General features: G+C 50.0%; 1 long non-coding RNA gene across 1 annotated transcript in view; it reads right to left on the reverse strand.

Annotated features, from left to right (window-relative positions):
• Nucleotides 1–14,710: 14,710 nt before the first annotated feature.
• Nucleotides 14,711–18,854, reverse strand: part of LOC138930304 (uncharacterized) — a 70,557-nt gene continuing 66,413 nt past the window's right edge. Inside the window, exons 3-4 of the long non-coding RNA XR_011446150.1 lie at nt 16,061–16,130; nt 14,711–15,543 (exon numbers count right to left, since the gene is read on the reverse strand). This is a non-coding gene — a long non-coding RNA (uncharacterized lncRNA). The remainder of the gene's footprint in view (nt 15,544–16,060; nt 16,131–18,854) is intronic.

The raw sequence follows: 18,854 nt of genomic DNA on the forward strand, positions 1-18,854 counted from the left end.
AGGTAGCATAATGTTGAAAAAAGAACATTCAAATTTGTCGTTCCAGGTTTAAACCTAAGATCTGCCATCTCCTAGCCTTGGGATATCAAACAAGTCCTTGAACTTATAATCACCAGTTTCTCTTCAACCTAAATGAGGGTACTCTCTAGTGCCTGCCTGTTTTCCCTACCTCACAAGCCCCAGGATGGGGGCCTGTCATTCACAGTCTGTTCAAAAAAGGATATTTCAGGTACCTCCCATGTGCCAGACACTGTTCTGGGAACAAGCGGTGCTATAGTGAAATGGGAGACAAACTCTCTGCCTTTGAGCAGCCTCCTATCTAGAGACAGGACAAATAGCTCATATAACATCAAGCGGTGACAAACCCTACAAAGATAAAGCCAAATGAGGGGGCAGGGAGTGAGGGCAGTGGGGCCCTGGCTCTGTCAGCCCCATCTCCCTGCCCTCCGGAATCCACGTGGCTCCTTGCATGTGAGTGGCCCAGCCAGGAAAGCAGAGCAGGACACTGATCTGGAAACCCAGTGGCCTGGCCTATTTCTGTCCCAGAGCCCTGGCCCTGATCCAACCCAGATCTCAGTCTCCCTTGCTTCTCCAGCTCCAATTCATGAACTGGGCAAAAAGCCGTCTCTGTTTGCCCTCCTGCCAGTCTTCCCAGCCGGCTTCCAACAGTCAGCCTGGGCAACCCCTCAGGCCCGGCCCCCCATATGGGTTCTCCCCTCCCCATTCCCATTTCCTACTCTGGGTACAATTGGGCCCTTGCTGTCCTCTGCCCATGAACTAGAAGGCAGTGGCTCAGAAGCAGCTCGGCTTCACTGAAGTGGTACTAATGCCATCTCCTATGACCTGACGGCAGAGAGGGAGGAATGAAATTGACTTGGCTTCCCAGAGGCCCTCCAGAGCTCAGCCCCTCCCTGCCAAGGACACTGTGGCACTTGGCCTGGTAGAGCGTGGCATACCCCTAGAGGGCAGAGAGCTGGTGAGGGTGTCCTCAGACTAGGGGAAGGCTGAAGGGTCACAGCAGAGGGGTTTCTTCGTGAGGCCCTGCACCCCTCTGGGTCTCCCTTTGATGGATATGTCTGAAGGCTAGTGGTCTGGAGGCAGTTCTTATTATTCCTGCTAAATGTGTTTGTTTTGCTTTTGCTTTTACACTTTGATAGCTTAACACTGATGGAGCTACTACACACAATTTTAAATTGTTGACAAAATATTTTTTTTCTGTTTGCAAAAGTTAGTCAATTCATTATAAGAAATTTGGGAGATACAGAAAAGTATTAAGAAGACAAAAATATATTTCCCACCACCCCCTACCCAGATATAATCTCTGTTCATATGTTGGGTGTATTCCCTGCTGTCACTTTTCTATGCCTCGCACTAGAGCCCTGGTTAGCTACACCAATACCTAAACAGGCACATTTTCATATATGTGAGAACATGGATAATAACAATAGTTAATGTTTATCATATGCCTACTCTATGCTGAGCCCTGTTCTCTGCTCTTTGCATGCATTAGCAGGATTGTTCTTCCTAATAATCCTTAAAGGTAGGTGCTATTATTAACTCCATTTTCCTTCTGAGGAATATCCAACCCAAGGTCATACCTCTAGTAAGTGGAAGAGCTGGAAAATGAACCAGATTCTCTTGACTTTCAGAATCTATGTGTTTAATAATGGTATTAGACTGCTTTCGGCGCTTTCCTGGTGGCTCAGATGGTAAAGAAACTGCCTGCAATGCAGGAGACTCAGGTTCGATTCCTGGGTCAGGAAGAGCCCTTGGAGGAGGGCATAGCAACCCACTCCAATATTCTCGCCTGGAGAATTCCATGGACAGAGGAGCCTGGTGGAGTACAGTCCATGGGTCGCAAAGAGACAGACACTACTGAGCAACTAATACTTCCACTTTCACTACTTTTCAGACGGCTTTCACAGTTTTAAAATTATAAAATATATATACAAAAGGATATTTACAATGTTCATGCCCAACTTAAGGGATAGTAATAAAACAAGAATCTGTGATACCACCACTCAGCTTATAATATAGAGCATCACTGTTCGTGCTTTATTTCCTTTCTGTTTCATAAGCCATCAGGCACATGGCCTTGTATCAGCCGCAACTCTTAGATAAGTAAGTAAGCAAGTGTTAGTCGCTCAGTTGTGTCCAACTCTTTGCCGCCCTGTGGACTATAGCCCGCCAGGCTCCTCTGTCCATGGAATTCTCCAGGCAAGAACACTGGAGTGGGTTGCCATTTCCTTCTCCAGGGAATCTTCCCTACCCAGAGATTGAACCCTGGTCTCCTGCATTACAGGTGGATTCTTCACCATCTGAGCCACCAGGGAAGCCTCAAACCTGAGAAGTAAGCACCACCCACTCCCATTCCAGTGGGCCAGGAAACACTCATTCATCGTTGCCTTCAACACACTGTTTTGTACACCTATGATATGCCATGCACAGTGCTGGTGACATCACAAGCACTCTGGTGACACTATGGCAGAGGACACAGATATGCTTCCTGCTCTTATGGAGGGTTTAGTCTAGTGGGGGACAAACATTCAGTGACTAGCAACCAAGCAGTGGCTTAACTATGGTTGACATAAGGGGAGATGTGGGCTATTAAGAGGGTATATGACAGATATTCCTGGCCTAGCCTTGGGCCATGGGACTTCAAAACATGGCCTGCCTCCTCTCTTGCAGTTGGTGGGGATGGGAATGGGAAGGGCAGGCAGGGCTCCTATCCACCTAAAGTTACTTTAGAGAGACAGAATCTGCTGGCTGGTGGCCCTCAGCCTGGGCCCAGCTGAATCAGCTTTTGCATCTTCTTCCTTCTCCTATAGTCACCACCAGGGGAAGACTTGGCCCTGCTCCTCTGCCGAGTCCTGCCCCTAGTGGCACTCTGAGCAGCTGAGTGCCCAGTCAGTTCTTAACTGTGGTTAACAACACAGGTTCCTAGTAAGGAATCTTCCTACACTGTTGGGAATATAAGTTGGTACAGCCACTGTGAAAAACACTATGGAGGTTCCTCAGAAAAATAAAAATAGAATTATCATATGGTCCAACAATCCCACTCCTGGATATATATCCAGACAAAACTATAATTCAAAAACATACATGCACCTCTATGTTCATAGCAGCATTATCACAATAGCCAAGACCTGGAAAGAAACTGAATATTAATCAACAGATGAATGGATAAAGAGGTGGTACATGTACACAATAGAATACTACTCAGCAATAAAAAGAACAATATAACGCCATTTGCAACAACACAGATGCAACTGGAGATTATCATACTAAGTGAGAAAGACAAATCCTATATATATCACTTATATGTGGAATCTAAAATATGACACAAATGAAATAGAATCATGGGCATACAGAGCAGACTGGTGGTTATCAAGGAGGTGGAGGCTGGCAAGCGATAGAGTGAGAGGTTCAGGTTGACAGATGTAAGCTTTTATATATAAAATGGATAAACAACAGGTCCTACTGTATAGCACTAGAGCTATACTCAATATCTTATGATAAACCATAATGGAAACAACATTAAAAAATATATATATATATATACGAATCACTTTGCTAAGCAGAAATTAACACAACACTGTAAATCAATTCTACTTCAATAAAAAAGTATTAAAACTCAAAAACATCCATCCATTCTTCAGGCAAAGTGCTTAGCAGCAAAGTATAATTCAACCAGGGTTTGAATCCTGGTTGTGCCATTTACTAGTTGTGTAGACTTGGGCAAGTAACCAACCATCCTAAGCTTTATTATCCCATCTTTAAAATAGAGTTGGCAATGCTAGTACCTATAGCATCAGATAGTTACAAAGACTAAATGGATAGAATAGCATTTGATACTAAATAATAAAGATTAGCTCTTTATAGCTTTTGCTATTCCCCATGGCCTAAGGTAGGAGGCGTGTGTTGTTCTGAGCCCTGCCTTTGACCTCTCCAAGCAACCTATTGCCTAGCGTATGGAGGCTGAGACTTTGCTCTGTTTCTTTGCCCTGACAGAGATCCATAGAACCTACAGATGTCATAGCTGGAAAAACCCTCAGAGACCATCCAGGTCAGCTACTCCCCGCTTCTCAATGGATGGGAAACTAGGCCCAGGGAGGAGGCAGGGAGTGAATGATAGAAAAGGGGTTTTGACCTTGGTCTTATAGTCACAGCCTTAGGTTGGTTGCTAAGCACTCAAGCTTGGATTCAAATCTGGGCTTTGGCACCTGATGGTACTTGATGGCTGTGTGACCTCAAGCAAGGAATTTAATTCATGGGAGCCTCAGTTTCCTGGGCTGTACAATGGGAATGATAACATCTACCTCAAAGGGATGTTGAGAGAATTAACTAGAATAATGCATGTAAAATGCTCAATATGGGGCCTGGCACAGAGGAACACATGGTAGTTGTCATTTGCAAGTCAAGGGCTTTCACTGCACCAGGTTGCTGGTGCTGGTGACCAGGTGGTGCTCACTGAGCAGGCCAAGCCGACCCCAGGGGCTCACCGACCGACCCTGTGCCCATTTGGCTGGCCTATTCCTCCTCTCTAGTCTCAGACCCTCTGTGCCTGCTGTGAAGGCAGCCTGACTGGCTTAAACTGGAAATGGCCTGTCAGGGGCCTGGCTGGATTAGATGCACTTGAGCCCAAGGACAAAGGAGATGCCAGGTGGCGGCGTGAAGGTATCGCCCATTCTCTCAGCCTGAGGGGACGAGCATGGCTTTCTCTGTGTTCTTCTTTAGGATGAGCCTGGTGGGAGACCCAACTGCCTTAAATGTCATTCCTGGGGTCCCTTTGAGCCAGTGTGGTTCCCCTCAGAGGCCAGCTCATAGGCTAGGTGGAGTTGGAGCCATTTAACAGAAAGACCGTCACGGGATGCCTGTCACAGCGGTTTTCCTGCCTGGCTGCATGCTGGAACCCTCCTATGGAGTGTTAGAATGACCACGCCTGGTCTTTACCTCGGACTCTACTTTATTGATCAGGACTGGGTCCCGGGAATGGACATTGTGTTGAAGCTTCTCATCTGATTCTAATGAGAGCTCCCGCACCAGACGCTGTGTAAGGTACAGCAGGTGATTCTGAAATTTTTTGGCTGAGGCTCCTGGCCTCAAGATACACTCAGGGCAGTGGGGAGATAAGTAAAGAAACAAGGCAATGGTGTGTGAGCTCTGACAGGAATGTAAAACTATGCTGGCAGCAGAAATGGCCTTTGGCTGGGCTGGTTCACAGAGGAGGTAGCATTTTAAAGCGAATCATCCATGTAGTCAGTCAACAATCAGGGATTATTTACTGAGCATCTACTATGTACCAGGGACAGTTCCAGGTGTTGGAGATGCAGCAGTGACCAAGAGGGTTAGGGTTGCATTCTCAAGGGACCCAAGCTTCCTCCCTCTGCTGGGAGTGCAGGAGACACAAGCTAGAGGTGACCTTAGAGAGCAGCTTCTCCAGCCTTACTCTTCCTTTATTCTAGGTGGGGAAACTGAGGCCCAGATAGGGGATAGGACCATGATAAAACAGTTGTAACAGAGCCAGAAGTAGAATTCCAAACACCCAAAGCAGACTGCAGGGGGCATCGGTGACCTGATACCATGGGTGCTGGAGAGAGTGCCAGGGACTTGGAGCCCCTGGAGCCCTGTCTCCAAAAAAGCTTCCGTTCTAGTAAAGATGTCTTATGAAGGGTCAGTGGTATGAACGACAGAGAAGGGGCTGTGACCTTGGTCTTGTAGTCACAGCTTTAGGTTGGGTGCTAAGTGCTAAGCACTTAAACTTAGATTCAAATCAGAGCTTTGGCACCCGATGGCACTTGATGACATGGAAGCAGGGAAAGGTATTCCAGGGAGATGGAACATCATGAGAAAAAGAGGGCAGGAAAGAAGAGGGCTTGTTTTACCAATGATATTTGGTGTGGCCAAAGCCTTGGCATTAAAAGCAGAAGTGGTGAAAGAAGAGAAACAAGACCTAGGCAGGACCCAGATAGTGGGAGCGGGTATGCAGAGACCAAGGTGTTGGAATTTAGCCTGAGAACAACAGGGAGCAAAGTAGTGACTTCCTTGGATTTGTGTTTAGGACGATGACTCTGGGACTGTGCAGAAGAAGCTGAGCCACTGAGCCATCCTAGGTGCATTTTTCTCCTGAGCCTACAGCAGTCAGGATCCTGAAGTACTGATTTCCCTTTGAGGGAGGGCGTACTTGAGGTGAGGTTTGGCTGCAAGGAACAGTGAGCATGTGGCCATCTGCTGGGTGTACTTTTCCAGGATATTAACTTATTTAATCCCCATAACATCATCTTAGGTAGGCCTGGTTCTTTCCTCCATTTTACAGATGGCAAACCATTTTCCCAACATCACATAGTTGGTAAAGTCACAGAACCAGGATTCGATCCCAGACAGTTCACACTCTTAAGCCCTATGCTATACTGCTTCTTGAAATACCCGTTATCTTTGAGAACTCATGGTCTTAAAGGGGTGCCATAGCAGCATCACCACAATTCCTGTGCTTCCAGGAAGGCAGTAGGCACTTAATCTTTTTTGAGCTTGGCTTTGTCCCCTTGAGAGGAAGGACACCCATTGTTGTAAGGCTGGACCGGGCCTGTTTGTATTCCAGACTCTGATCACCTCGACACTCCTGCATGGCACCCTTATGCTGAATGACTTCTCCTCAAACCCAGCTGGGGATGTTTGGAGGAATACAGGGAGGACATATGTTTTTTCCTGGAACAAAGGAGGGTACTCAGCGAATACCTGGAGGTTGAATGAGTGAGTGAGTGAACAAAGAATGAGTGATGCCTTGGGTTGAGCCCCTGCAGCAGTACAGCACAGCGGCCAAGCACGGGCTTTTGTGCCAGGAGGGTCTGGGTTCAAATCTTGGTTTCACCAACTGCCACCTGAGTGATCATCCTAGACACATACCCTCATTTCCTGCCAGGACTATTTGACAGTTTGACGTGAGAGCTAAAGCTATGAGGGTCCATGGGAAGCCCCTTTGAGAACGTAATCTACACTCTGGGCTGTCTCCCCCAAATAATACACCAAGCTGTCGATTTTCCACATCAGATCAGGGGGTTAGGGAACCCTTAAAGACTGGACCCCACGTTGAAGAGTCTGACCCCAGGTGCCGTCACAGGAGTTATGTTGGGGCACAGGGTAGTCTTTGCTCACTACTCTGCTCACCCCTCCCCAGGACCTTCACATTGGGAGGGGGCATTTGGAAAGAGAACTTCAAGGAAGCCTGAGAAGATTCAGGATAAGGGGATGGGTCCCTTGCCATCTTGAGCCTGTCTGGCTCTTCGACCCTCTCCCACTCCAAAGACCAGAGGCCGGGTGGGTGAGGCTAGAGAGGCTACCAGATCTAGACCAGCTTGGACAGGGGGTTGGAGGAAGAACAGGAGTTAGGAGACAGCAAAGAATGCCAGCTGTTGAACAGCCCTTCAGGCACCAGCTGGAGCCTGCACAGTCCTCGTCTTCTTCACCTCATACATAAGACTACATGTATCCGTCGGAGGAGACATTAGCCCCGTTTGCAGATGAGAAAACTGGCTGGAGGAGGGGGAGAGCACAAGGCCCCTCAGCCCAGAAGTCACCAACTCATGAATGGAACTCCCCCACTTCACTCCAAGGCCCTTATTGTCTTCTTCACACCATCTTGCCTTGAGGGAAGACATGGCACCCAGGCCAGCTGAGCTCAGCCTTGTGGGTGGGCAGCTAGTGGGCATCCATCAGACACCCATGCCAGAATATCCACCTCCTGCCCTGTTCAGGTCTCAGACAAGCTGTGTCGGGACCCACAGCCAGCCATCCGGAGTGGGTGGTGAAGCCACAGCTGAGTTTATTAAGAGCAAAAGATAACTCCAGCTGCACAGGAAACTCAGTAACCCTGATTATGTGTTTATTCTTTCTCTTCCCTGCCTCTGCTCTCTCCCTCCCACCTCCTTCCCTTCTTTCTTCCTGCCTCCTCCCTGTCCTCCTGCCCACCTTCTATCTTCTCTAGAATCTGCCTCCTGCAAGCTGCCCTCCACCCTCCTCCCCTCTTTCCCCGTGCCAGCCCAGCATGGCCAGCTTGCTCCAGTCTCTGAAGGCAGGGGCTGCCCACGTAGTAAAGAAAAAGACCCAAACTTCTTCTCTCTGGGGAGGTGGCAGTGGGCAGGGGGAGCGGGCGGGAGACACAAGCTAGAGGTGACCTTAGAGAGCAGCTTGTCCAGCCTTACTCTTCCTTTATTCTAGGTGGGGAAACTGAGGCCTAGATAGGAGACAGGACTATGATCAAACCGCTGTAACAGAGCCAGAAGTAGAATTCCAGACACCCAAAGCAAGACTCCAGGGGGCATTGATGACCTGACACCATGGGTGCTGGAGGAAGTGCAGGGACTTGGAGCCCCTGGAGCCCTGTCTCCAATAAAGTTCAGGATGAACTGATACCCATCCAATTCCTTCTGTTGGTCTAGAATTCTAGAGCTACCAGCTATCCAAGGCCACAGGACTCAATCAGGTGAGTCACACTTCTCTGAATCAGAGAGGGAAATAGAGGCATGGTGCCAGGAAGGCCTTTGACCCTGAGACGCAAAGCCCCATGGCAGGCCTGGAAATGCTTCAGTGGGGTGAGCAATAGAAGGAAGAGGAAAGATTCGTGTTTGACAAGAAATTACTTCCTGCCAGCAGGCTCTGTGGGCTAATGGAAATGGCTGAACAAACATGGCTAGGACCTCTCCTTCCCTAGAGATCTCTCAGAAAGAGGACAGCCTGCCAAAGCCCCTCAAGATCCTGGTCCCTTGGCAGCTGCATTTTGTGGGGCACACCGGTGGAGTGCCTCCTTGGGGGAGGAGCCTGGGGATCAAGGTGGAGGGAGGAAAGGGGATTTGCTCAACTAAAAAAAAAAAGTCTCCATTAACCCAAGCTGACACATCGGTATTAGCTTTTCCTACGCTAAATTACACAAGGATAAACTTGGGGCTGGAAGAGAAACCACACCGATTAGCGTCAGCTCCAGACCCACCGCACCATGACCAGGGGCAGGGGCAGGCATTTCTTTCCCCTTTCATTTCTTCCTCAGAGTTTTCATTCCCCTGTCTTGCTGTGGAGTGCCAGGGACACAAACTGAACTCATCACATTCTCCACTGAGCCAACATGAACTCTCTGCAAGCTTGAAAAGGGTATGGCAGGAGTGGGGTACCTTCCTTAAGCCCTTGAAGTTGGATAGACCAGAAGAGAAGAAAGTAAAAGAGGAAATGGTCATTCAAGACATCAGCGGAGAGTAAAACTAAACTAAATGGGAACTTTAATGAAACTGACCAGATCTCACTTTGTTCCTGGAGTCCATTCCCAGCCACTGTCACTGGGCCCTGGGTCCTCCCAGAGGCTCCATGTCAAGGCCAATGGGACAAGGAGTGATGGGGGCCTGGAAGCCACAGCTGGGATTCTGCTCTAGGTGTGGGGGCAGGGGACAGCACTCACCAGACACTGCCTATAGGCCAGGAACTTCACCAAGCATATTGCCTCACTTCTCTTGCAGAAACCCCACAGCACCACTCTGCAGTTGGGATGATCAACCCCATGTTCCAGATGAGGAAACTGCAGCTCAGAGAGGTTGGGTGACATGCCAAAGGCCATACAGCTATGAAATGGTAGAGCCCAACCGGAACTCGTGTCTCTTGGACCTGCTTCTCCACACCCCACGGCATCTGTCAACTGTCTTTGAAAGGGAGTTGATGAGAAACAAGAAACAATGAAGGATCCTTTTTTTTTTTTTTTTTTCTCATGGATCATGGATCAGTTCTGGGGACCTCAGGCCATGCCTGGTCTCTCAGTCGCTACCCTGTCTGCTCATTGGCTGACCTCATCTCAATCCCTAGGAAACATACACTCTTCCTCTTGCTGGACGTAGGGGCAGGTGAGGGCATACCTCAGTCTGTCCTTAGCCCCTTGGCCCAGGAAGAAACAAGCCTTTGACTCAGACCCAGGAGCGAGTTCAAAGTGCAGACTCAGCCTAGTGGTTCAGACGGCCCAGTTCAGACATTAATCCTAGCTTGTCGATGTATTGGTGGTAAGACCTCAAGCCGGTTGCTTAATTCCCCTGTCTATTCTTTTCTCATCTTATAAAATTGGCGTGATCATAGCACTCACCCCATAGGAAAGTTATGAGGATTATGTGGGTTTATACTTGCAAAATACTTAGAACAAGGTCTGGCCCCTGGGAAGTACTATGTAGATGTTAGCTCTCATCAACATTTAGTACTACCAAGAACTCCTGCATCACCAACAAGAAAAATTGCCCAGCAGGATGCCTCAGGGGATCCCTTGTAATGATTCAACAAGGACTGGGGTTGCCCAGTAGCAGAACTTAGGGTGCCTGCTCTAATGATTCAATATGAAGAGCTATTGCTCAGGGCAGTCCTTGCAAAATCTACTTTACCAATTCACTCGCAACAGTTAGAAATGATCAGGTCGAACCGTAGGAAATTGCCAATGCTTGACCACCTTTGACCTAGAAAAATGGCAATTTCATATGGTTTAACCTAACAGCAGAGTTCATTTTGTGGTGGGTGAGGGTTGCTTTGGTCCCCACTCATTTCTTACCTCTTCAGCTGAGGAAGGTTGCTAAGCATATGTGACCCATTTCTATAAGGAGTAAACAGTTGGTTTCTGGTAGGTGCTTCCAAAATACTTTAAAACTGGGCTTCCTTGAGAAGTTGAAACATTCCTCCTGGAACCAATTTTGCCCTATTAGAGTCCTTGATATTTAGAGCCAAGAGGGATTTTGCGAGGGGGGGAGGAACCTTTATTTTTAGATGTCTGAAGACGAGTGGTGAGTAATCAAGGATATTCATGGTATTGCTGGAGGTGCTGGAAGGCAGGGGTCACTGGACATGGTGTCTGCCACCCTGGGAGACCGCCAAGCCTTGTGGAAACTGAATAGAATGGAAGACGGCAGGGTTCCTGGCATCTCTGCTCTTTGATGGCCCCCAGATTTAAGGAAAATGGCTCAAGGAGAAAGCATGTGTGCATGCAGGGCAGGCATCCTCTTCTTTCACCTCTACCTTGATTCTCTTTCTACTGGTGCCCATGGCATGCTACGGTCCCACTGAACCTCAGTTTCTCCTCTATTAGTTCCATGACATTAAGGAACACATTTGTCTTGTCATCACTGAATCCTCAGCACTTCACCCATCTCTGGACACAGAGTGAGCCCTTGGTAAATGCTTTCTGAAGGAATGAATTAATAAACAAATGAAGCCCATGGGTTCTGTCTTGCCTAGCAATCATAGTTTCCAGGAAGAAACAATGAGGTTCTATGAAAATCCTTTCCAAGAACTTGAAGTGCTACACAGATGCCTGAGGACGTCATGGGTGTTGTCCAGGCTTGTGGTCAAGTCTCCTCAAAGCAGTCAGAGCCTGAAGTCTCAGAATGATAAGAGCCAAGGAAGAAGAGGCCAAAGGGGCAGGACGAAGCCACTTCAGAGTCAAAAAAGTAAATAAATAAATGAAGTATGTGCGAGTAGCTCTACTGATGGTGATAAAAAAGAAAATATGGTTTATCTGCTGCAAGAAGGATTTATATCAGAGCTTCCATACACTGTGCGGAAGTGAAGCAGAGTGGATGTCCTTCCCTGAACATCTCGAAAAACAGAAAGCCACCACTCTCATCACATTGTCCTCAACCACTCACAGCCAGTGGGGCCTGGAGCTAATCCTTTCACCTCTTTGGGCCTCAGTTTCCCCATCTGTAACTGGGGGTTGGGGGATGGTGGGAGACCCTCTGGTCTCTACAGTTCCTTCCAGCTCTTAAAGTCTGGAATTTTGTCTGGAGGCTGGGCTGTGCTGGCATTACTTCAGAAGGATGTAGATGGCTATAAAAGTGATGGGATCCCTGGAGATGGAGAATCCTGCAGGGAAGCCCCCTCCCCTGGCCCTCCACCTCCTGCCCTTTTTAACTGCTGCAACCACAACCCTCCCCTGCTCTCCCGCGTTCCTCCTCCCCAAACCCCCACAGCTCTGTCTGGAGGCCCCATTCTCTGACCAGCTTTGTTTGCTTTTAATAAAGTTAATCGCACTCCTAATTTGTATGTAATGAAAAGATAAAAGGGAGACATGGGGGCGAAACTTCTACTGGAGTGGGAGTAGTCCAGTTCCAGGGCTGCCAGCCACCTCCCCGCCTCCACCCTTACCATCCTTGCCCGTCTCTGGAGTCTGAGCAGGGGCTGTTTTCTGGGCCCCAGCCCAGCCTGGTTGTCCCTGAAACTTCCCCAGGGAAGCCTCCGAGGGCCCTGCTTGCTCTGCCTTCCATCTCGTCGACCAGCTCCTTGAAGGCAGGGGCTGGCTGGAGCCAGGCACTCAGCAAACAGCAGCAAAACTCAGTTCTCCGCCCTTGACCGTGTGCCCGTATAGTCTCTGGAAATTCCTTGGATTCTTTCATGGGGAAATGAGGGAATATACTTGGGAGTGATTTGATTTACCTCAACTTCAGGTCTCCCCTTTGGCCAGCAATCACTCCATGGAACACCTTTTCCTTCACAAGTCCCACTCAACCAGTGGATCATCTCTTAACTGGTTCTCAGCGCAGCCCTGCCACCAGCTTGGGACCACACATTTCACATCCCTGGACCTCAGCCTCTCCATGAACCTCAAGAGCAGGTGAAGCTGGTCTCTGTAGGTGGTAAATGGAGAGATGCCTGGTTATGACCAGGCTGCTTCCTATATCCCAGCATGCTGGAGAAGCTTGCAAGGCTGCTCCTAGGAGGCCAGCTCCCCCGACCACCAGAACTTTCTCCCTCTCCTAGCATAATTCCTCCTGCACCCACCCACCTCAGAGTCAGCTTCTGTGGAAAATTGTTCCTTACAGTAGTGGTTTGGGGGAATGATGCTCAGGGAAATACAGGCCAGGAACCCTAGGCTCTCCAAGAGTTCTGCTTAGTGACACAATTCAGTGAGGACCGTGGCAAAGGACAGAAGCAGTAGAGGTCACCCCCATCTCTAGCCCTTGTTTCAGAGGTCTATGTCCCAAGCGCTTGACTGTCCCCACTAGAGGGACAGATGTAAGGCTGGTGGGGGTTGGGAATGACTTCATGGACCAGGAAGAAGTGAGGCTGCAGAGCAAGCAGCCCTTTGTCTGCCCTCCCGGGGCAAGGTCAGGCGGGGCTCAGGCTGGGCTCCAGACCCAGATGGGGGTATGGAGAGAGCAGCTTCACTGGAGGGGGGCTCTCAGCATGGCACGCCTGAGCAGCAATCTGGAAGCTATTGGGCTCGTGTGTTTCTGCGATCCAACGCGAATGCCATGCCCAGTTCATTTCCTCTAAGGAAACACAACCTCAGGGGATAATTAGAGCTTCTTTGCGTACACAATCCCATATTGTTTATCCAACACAAATTAAAAAACGTGGGCCCTGAGAACAAGGAGCGAGAGATAAAGGAGACCTCCTCCTCCTCCTCCTCCTCCTCCTCCTCCTCCTTCTCCTCCTCCCTCTGCCGTCCAGCTGGATCTCATTACCCTGCCCGGCCAGGCCAAGCCCCAACCCAGCCTCACCACCCACCCCCACTGCCGGCTCCTGCTCACACAGCCTTTGTGCACCCCTAGACTCAGACCCTCAAAGTCAGGGCCTGGGATCCTTCTCGGCCTTCCCCCATGTCTGTCTGCCTATGGCTCTGTTGTGAAAGGTGGCCCTGGGGCAGGCTTCTCTGGCCAAAGAGTGCTTGCCAAAAAGTGACCGTTTGTCTATGTGTCCTCTCAAGTACCTTCCCACTGAGGAACGTGGGAAATGCCAGTCCACAAACACCACTCAGCACCCAGGAGCAGAGGCAAAACCCATGCCCTGAGGGTTTCTGGGAAGGAAGGGCTAGCTCTCTTGGCCCTGGCCTTGGCCCTGGGTCCCTTCCACTGCCCAGATGCACTCCACTCAGACAACAGGGAGCCCAGTCAGCCTGGCCTGGGGGCCCCTCCACAAAGCCCAGCCCCTGTTTCCCCAGGCCCCACAGCCCAACAAAGGAGGATTCTCAGCCTGGGCGGCTCAGGGCGGGAGGAAGGAGGGTTGCGGGTGGAAAATAGCTTCAGAACCCAAGGTTGGCCATCTCCATGAAAGCCCTATTATTGCTCGGGTTGCTAAATGTCTTGCTTAGCATGGCCAATTCAGCTCCCCTCGCTTCCCTGTCTCCCCCTAGGACTGGCTCCACATTCCAGCCCTGCACAGCCAGCCTTTCTCAACCATGGGAAGCAGGACAGGGAGGGCTTGAAGGAGGTAAGAGGGCTGCCGAGGGAGACCTCACCTTCCCCGGGCCTTGCTGGCTTACGGAGCAAAGACGGCTGCATGGAAGTCAGAGCATCATCATCTCTGACCTCCTGGTTCCTCTGCTTCCCAGGGTGGGGAGGTTGGGGGGGCAGGGCTTGTTCCAGGACAGCTGCCTAGGCTTTCCTTGGGGAGCTGGGAAGGTGTCTCCTAGCCACTGGCTACTAACCAGCATGGCTCCAGGGCTAGCAAGGACAGGCCTTTCTGCTCTATGCTCCTGACCTGCCTCTCAACCTCAATCACTAAAAAGTCAAAAGGGCTGGGAGGCCCAGTGGACTCTCCTGAAGGCCAGGCCCTTCCTGACTCCCACAGAGCAGGGCGCTGGCCTGCTGGGTGAGTAGGGAGTTTGACTTGAGGTAGAATTTTCTCTGGTTGAAGTAAAGAGGAAGTAGTGTGAGCTGAAAACACATTCCCCGTCTGGTCTGTCCTTTCAGCTCTCCTGGTATTTTTTTTTTTCTTTTGGTTTGTCTCTGAGCTGGAAAGAACATGTGCTTGGCAGATTTTTTATTAACTCTGTAGCTCTCTCTCTTTCTCCTCTCTCTCTCTCTCTCTCTCTCTCTCTCTCTCTCTCTCTGTCTCTGTCTCTCTCCTTTTCGCTTGCTTGACAGAATTTAGATTAGACAAAACATGAGCTCATTTCTGCCTGAGAAAAAAATAAAAAGGAAAACACTCCTCCCCTCCCCCACCTCCTTCTCCTCTCTTCCTAGCCTCACCCACCTCTGCTCATGAGTGAACCGGCAGGCCCACAGAGACATCACTTCTAAGTCAGGGCTTGGGGTGCCATTGCCCCCATATCATGCCGGCAATCAGTTCTGAGGGGCAGATGGCCCCACTGGTTTTTAGTCACAGGCCCTCTGCCTAGTGTATGGGTGCAGGGTAGGAGGCTGGAGCGGGGGGCAATCTAGAACGGACAAGCCTGTGTTCCTGAGGGGTAAATAAACAAGGCAGGTCCTGCTGGGCTTGGCCAGGCTTCTGGCACCGATTCGCATCCAGCACCCAGGTCCCAGACCCTAACCCACCCAAACCTCCCTTTCCTTCTCTGTCCACTGCTCACTCCCATAGACATTCCTTAATGGTTGTACCACTTGCCAGCTGTACCACTGCGTCCCCTCCCCAGGTGCTGACCAAATCACTGAAGCCCTCGCTTCTTTCTTCACAGATCCAAGGGTATGGGACAGCAGCCTGAGAGGCCCATCTGAGGTTGAAATTGTAGCTTTATCACTTACACTGGGGCTTGGGCTAATAATCATTTCTCCTCACTGAAACTCAGTTTCTTATCTGTAAGACAGGAATAGCAAGATCTACATTATAAAATTGTCCTGAGGTTTACATGACACTTAAATTTAATTTTGTCTTCCTGAAATTGGTGAAAATAACTAGTAGAATATCTGGAACATTGTAGATGTGAATAAATCTCCTCCTCCTCCTTCTACTTCTATTTCTCTTTCTCTTTGTCTCCTCCTCCCTCCTCCCCCACCCTAGCCCCCCTTCTTCTTCCCCCCACCCTGACTTCATCTCCCAACCAGATTATAGGGGTGGAAGGACAGCATGAAAGACTGTGCTCAGACATAAGAAAGAACTTCCTGCAAGTGCGATGATTAGGACCTGAGAGAAATATCCCCTGAAGTCTATAGATTCACCTTCTAGCAGAAGAAAGAAGAGAGTTGCCTACCCTGGAATCTAAAGATGCCCAGAGTTCTGCCCTGGAAGGTATGGTACAGTGGAGGGACCCTGGACTCCGATGGGACAGAGACCTGGCTGTGGTCACTAGCCTCTTTGGCCTTCAATTACTCACCTGTCAACAGAAGCAATTTCCTTCCTCTCAGAGCTGTTGCGAGGTATCTTCACGAGCTCCTGCTGGCTGCCTGGAACAATGACTGTATCATTCTGCAGCAGCAGGGCAAAAAGCCAGAGTAGGTTTCTGGGGCTGCCTGGGAGCAGAGGCCGCTAGTCCCTTGGGGACCCTTTCAGTCATTCTGGAAGGTGGTGGTCCAGCCTAGTGGGGGCCACAGCCCAGGCTCCAGGACTGGTGGGCCCCTCTGAGCCAGTGGGCCTCACCTTCACCACCACCCGCCTGCAAGCTGTCCCTTAGCCAAGCAGGGCAGTATTGCTCTCTTAATCTCGTTTTATAAATTAATCCCTTTCTTCCCTTAATCATTTTCATTGCCTGCCTCTGAACCCACTCCAATCTATCTCACTGCTCCTGCACCTTCTTCCACTTATCATCCGCTTCTAATCCTCTGGCTACAGAGGAGCCCCCCACATGGCCTGCTGAGGCCACCACATTTACATCCCCAGGTAAGAGGGTGAGCCCCCATGCCCAGTGGGGCTGGCTCCCTTTACCTTTGGCTCTGTGGAGACAGCCAAGGAGAACAGAAGCACTTGGGGGCTGGAATATCAGCCCTACCACTTACTTGCTCAGTAGCCCTAGGGCCATCCCTCCAGCTCTCTAGGCCTCAGTCTGCCTCATTTGTGAAACAGAGCATCTGGCAGAGCCCCGCATGAGAAAGCAAGTGCTTTGCAAAGGGCTGGACATGTATTAGTCACTCTTTTCATTTTGAGGAAGGGCAGGTGTCCTGAGTCAGTGCTCCCTTAGGCCTGATCTGCTTGTCTCTTCAGTTAGACCCTGCTCCCCTGGCCCTAGAACTCCTTAGTATGCTGGGCACAGTCCCACGCCCCACCTGCTGCCAGTGCCCCGATCCCCAAACTGCTGCCAGCAATGGAGATGGTAGACAGGGGCCCTGAGTGGTATGTGAAGGGGTCTTCTGGCCCAAAGTTCACAGGGATAGCCAAGTTTCTGGAAGCTTCTTTTCACTTAATCTCATAGATTCTTTCTTGAGAAGACAGCCCTTCTGTTTGGCCACCTTTGCCTCAGGGGAGGGGGGTAGGACACAGTTTGATAGGCCTTGGGATTTTCCTAACAGCCCCATGAAGCCAGAATTTTCCCACTTTCAAAATGGGAAAACTGAGGCTCAGAGCCAAAAAGACTTGCCTGAGTGTCTACACTGTACCAGGTGCTTGTGGACTCAGTAGCAGTGAACAGGAGTGACAGGCTTCCCAGCCACATGCAGCCTACAGTCTAGATGGTGGCAGAAGGAGGTTTTGAACCCTGGTCTGTCAGATACCAATGCCTGTGCTTATAACAAATACATTAAGATGTTCCATATTTCAGATAAAGAAAATCAAAACCATTCTAGTCATAGGACAAAAGAGGAGGCTGACAGTGACTGAGAGACTTCTTCAGGCCAATCCTAGCCCTGTAGAAGCTGATAATCTAGGGGAGTAAGAAAGTGCTTCCACAATATGGCAGACAGGGATGGAGCTGTCAGAACAGAGCAGAGCAGGCCCTATCTGTGGGGCTTTGAAAGACTTGCTGGGTCGGAACTTTTAAACTGGCTCTTGGAGGCTACCTAAGAGTTGGCCATGCTGACAAGGAAGGAAATGGCATCCCAGGTTGAAGGACACATCTTGAGTAAGCTCCAGACCTAGTGCCAGCAGACCCTCAGCCTCCCCCACCCCGGGCCCCTACTACCAGGAAGAAGCAATTTGAAAAGCCTGAGTTCCTATCTCTGCTTTGCTCTTTACTGGATATGAGGCCTTAGATAAGAACTGAACCTCTCTGAGCCTCAGTCCCTTGATCTGAGTGCTGGGTAACTAGTCGGAGTGGGATGCCAAGTAGCTACTAGTATTATTGTTATCATTATCTTCACTAACATTATCATCTCAAAATATACTAGGCTGCAGGGTGCTTCACCCCAAGTGGTTCCTGCCCCATCCCCTCCCCGTTCTGCCTGCCCTTTCCTCTAAGTTTCCAACCTAATCTTACTTTGCCCCAGTTCTACCTCCTGCCACCCTTTTGTGACAGACAGGTTTGGCTCTAGATGAAATCCACAAGTCCAACCCCTAGCAGGCTCCTGGCAAACTTCAGGGCAACTAGCACTCTTCCTGTCCATCCATACCATTTTGAGTCTGAGGTTTGGAGAACGGAGGGTGATCAGGGAAAGAAAGACAGAGCAGAAAGATTTTCTCTCTTGTTCTAGTGTGGATGGCTTCTGCCATACAGATTATATGATCTAGACTGATAGCTGTCTCCTTAATCTGCTTTGTCCACATCAGAGGCAGGAAAGAGGGGAGAGAAGGCTATTTAGAAAGAGAGGGTGTATTCAGGAATACTGCCCTACTCCCCCATAGCCCACCTAGACCTATACACTAACGCCCAAAATCCAATCCTGAGAAGCATGGGGTTAACCCTCTCAGGGCTTCCTGCACTGCTGAGGCCTGGCCCCTCCCAGCCTCTCTCCAGGCCAGGGATACTAGGAGGGGGCAGTGAGGGATGTTGGGGTTGGGGGAGATCGGGGCCAGAAGTCCAGCCTGGTTCTGATTTCCCTGGCTAGAGCCGGGAACCAGAGCCTGGTCTGTCTTCAATCCGCCACCCCCTCCCACCCAGCCCCCTCATGCAACACTTCTCTGCTTTCGGGAGCAGCCCATAACCGCAAACACATTTGCTAATGCAGCTAGCCTGCCCGTCTTGGGACAGCTGGCTGGGCCCTGTGCCTGAGGCCAGGGCAGGCAAAGGGCAGGGGGCCTGG

Source organism: Ovis canadensis, chromosome X (genome assembly GCF_042477335.2).
Source record: "Ovis canadensis isolate MfBH-ARS-UI-01 breed Bighorn chromosome X, ARS-UI_OviCan_v2, whole genome shotgun sequence".
Taxonomy (NCBI): domain Eukaryota; kingdom Metazoa; phylum Chordata; class Mammalia; order Artiodactyla; family Bovidae; genus Ovis; species Ovis canadensis.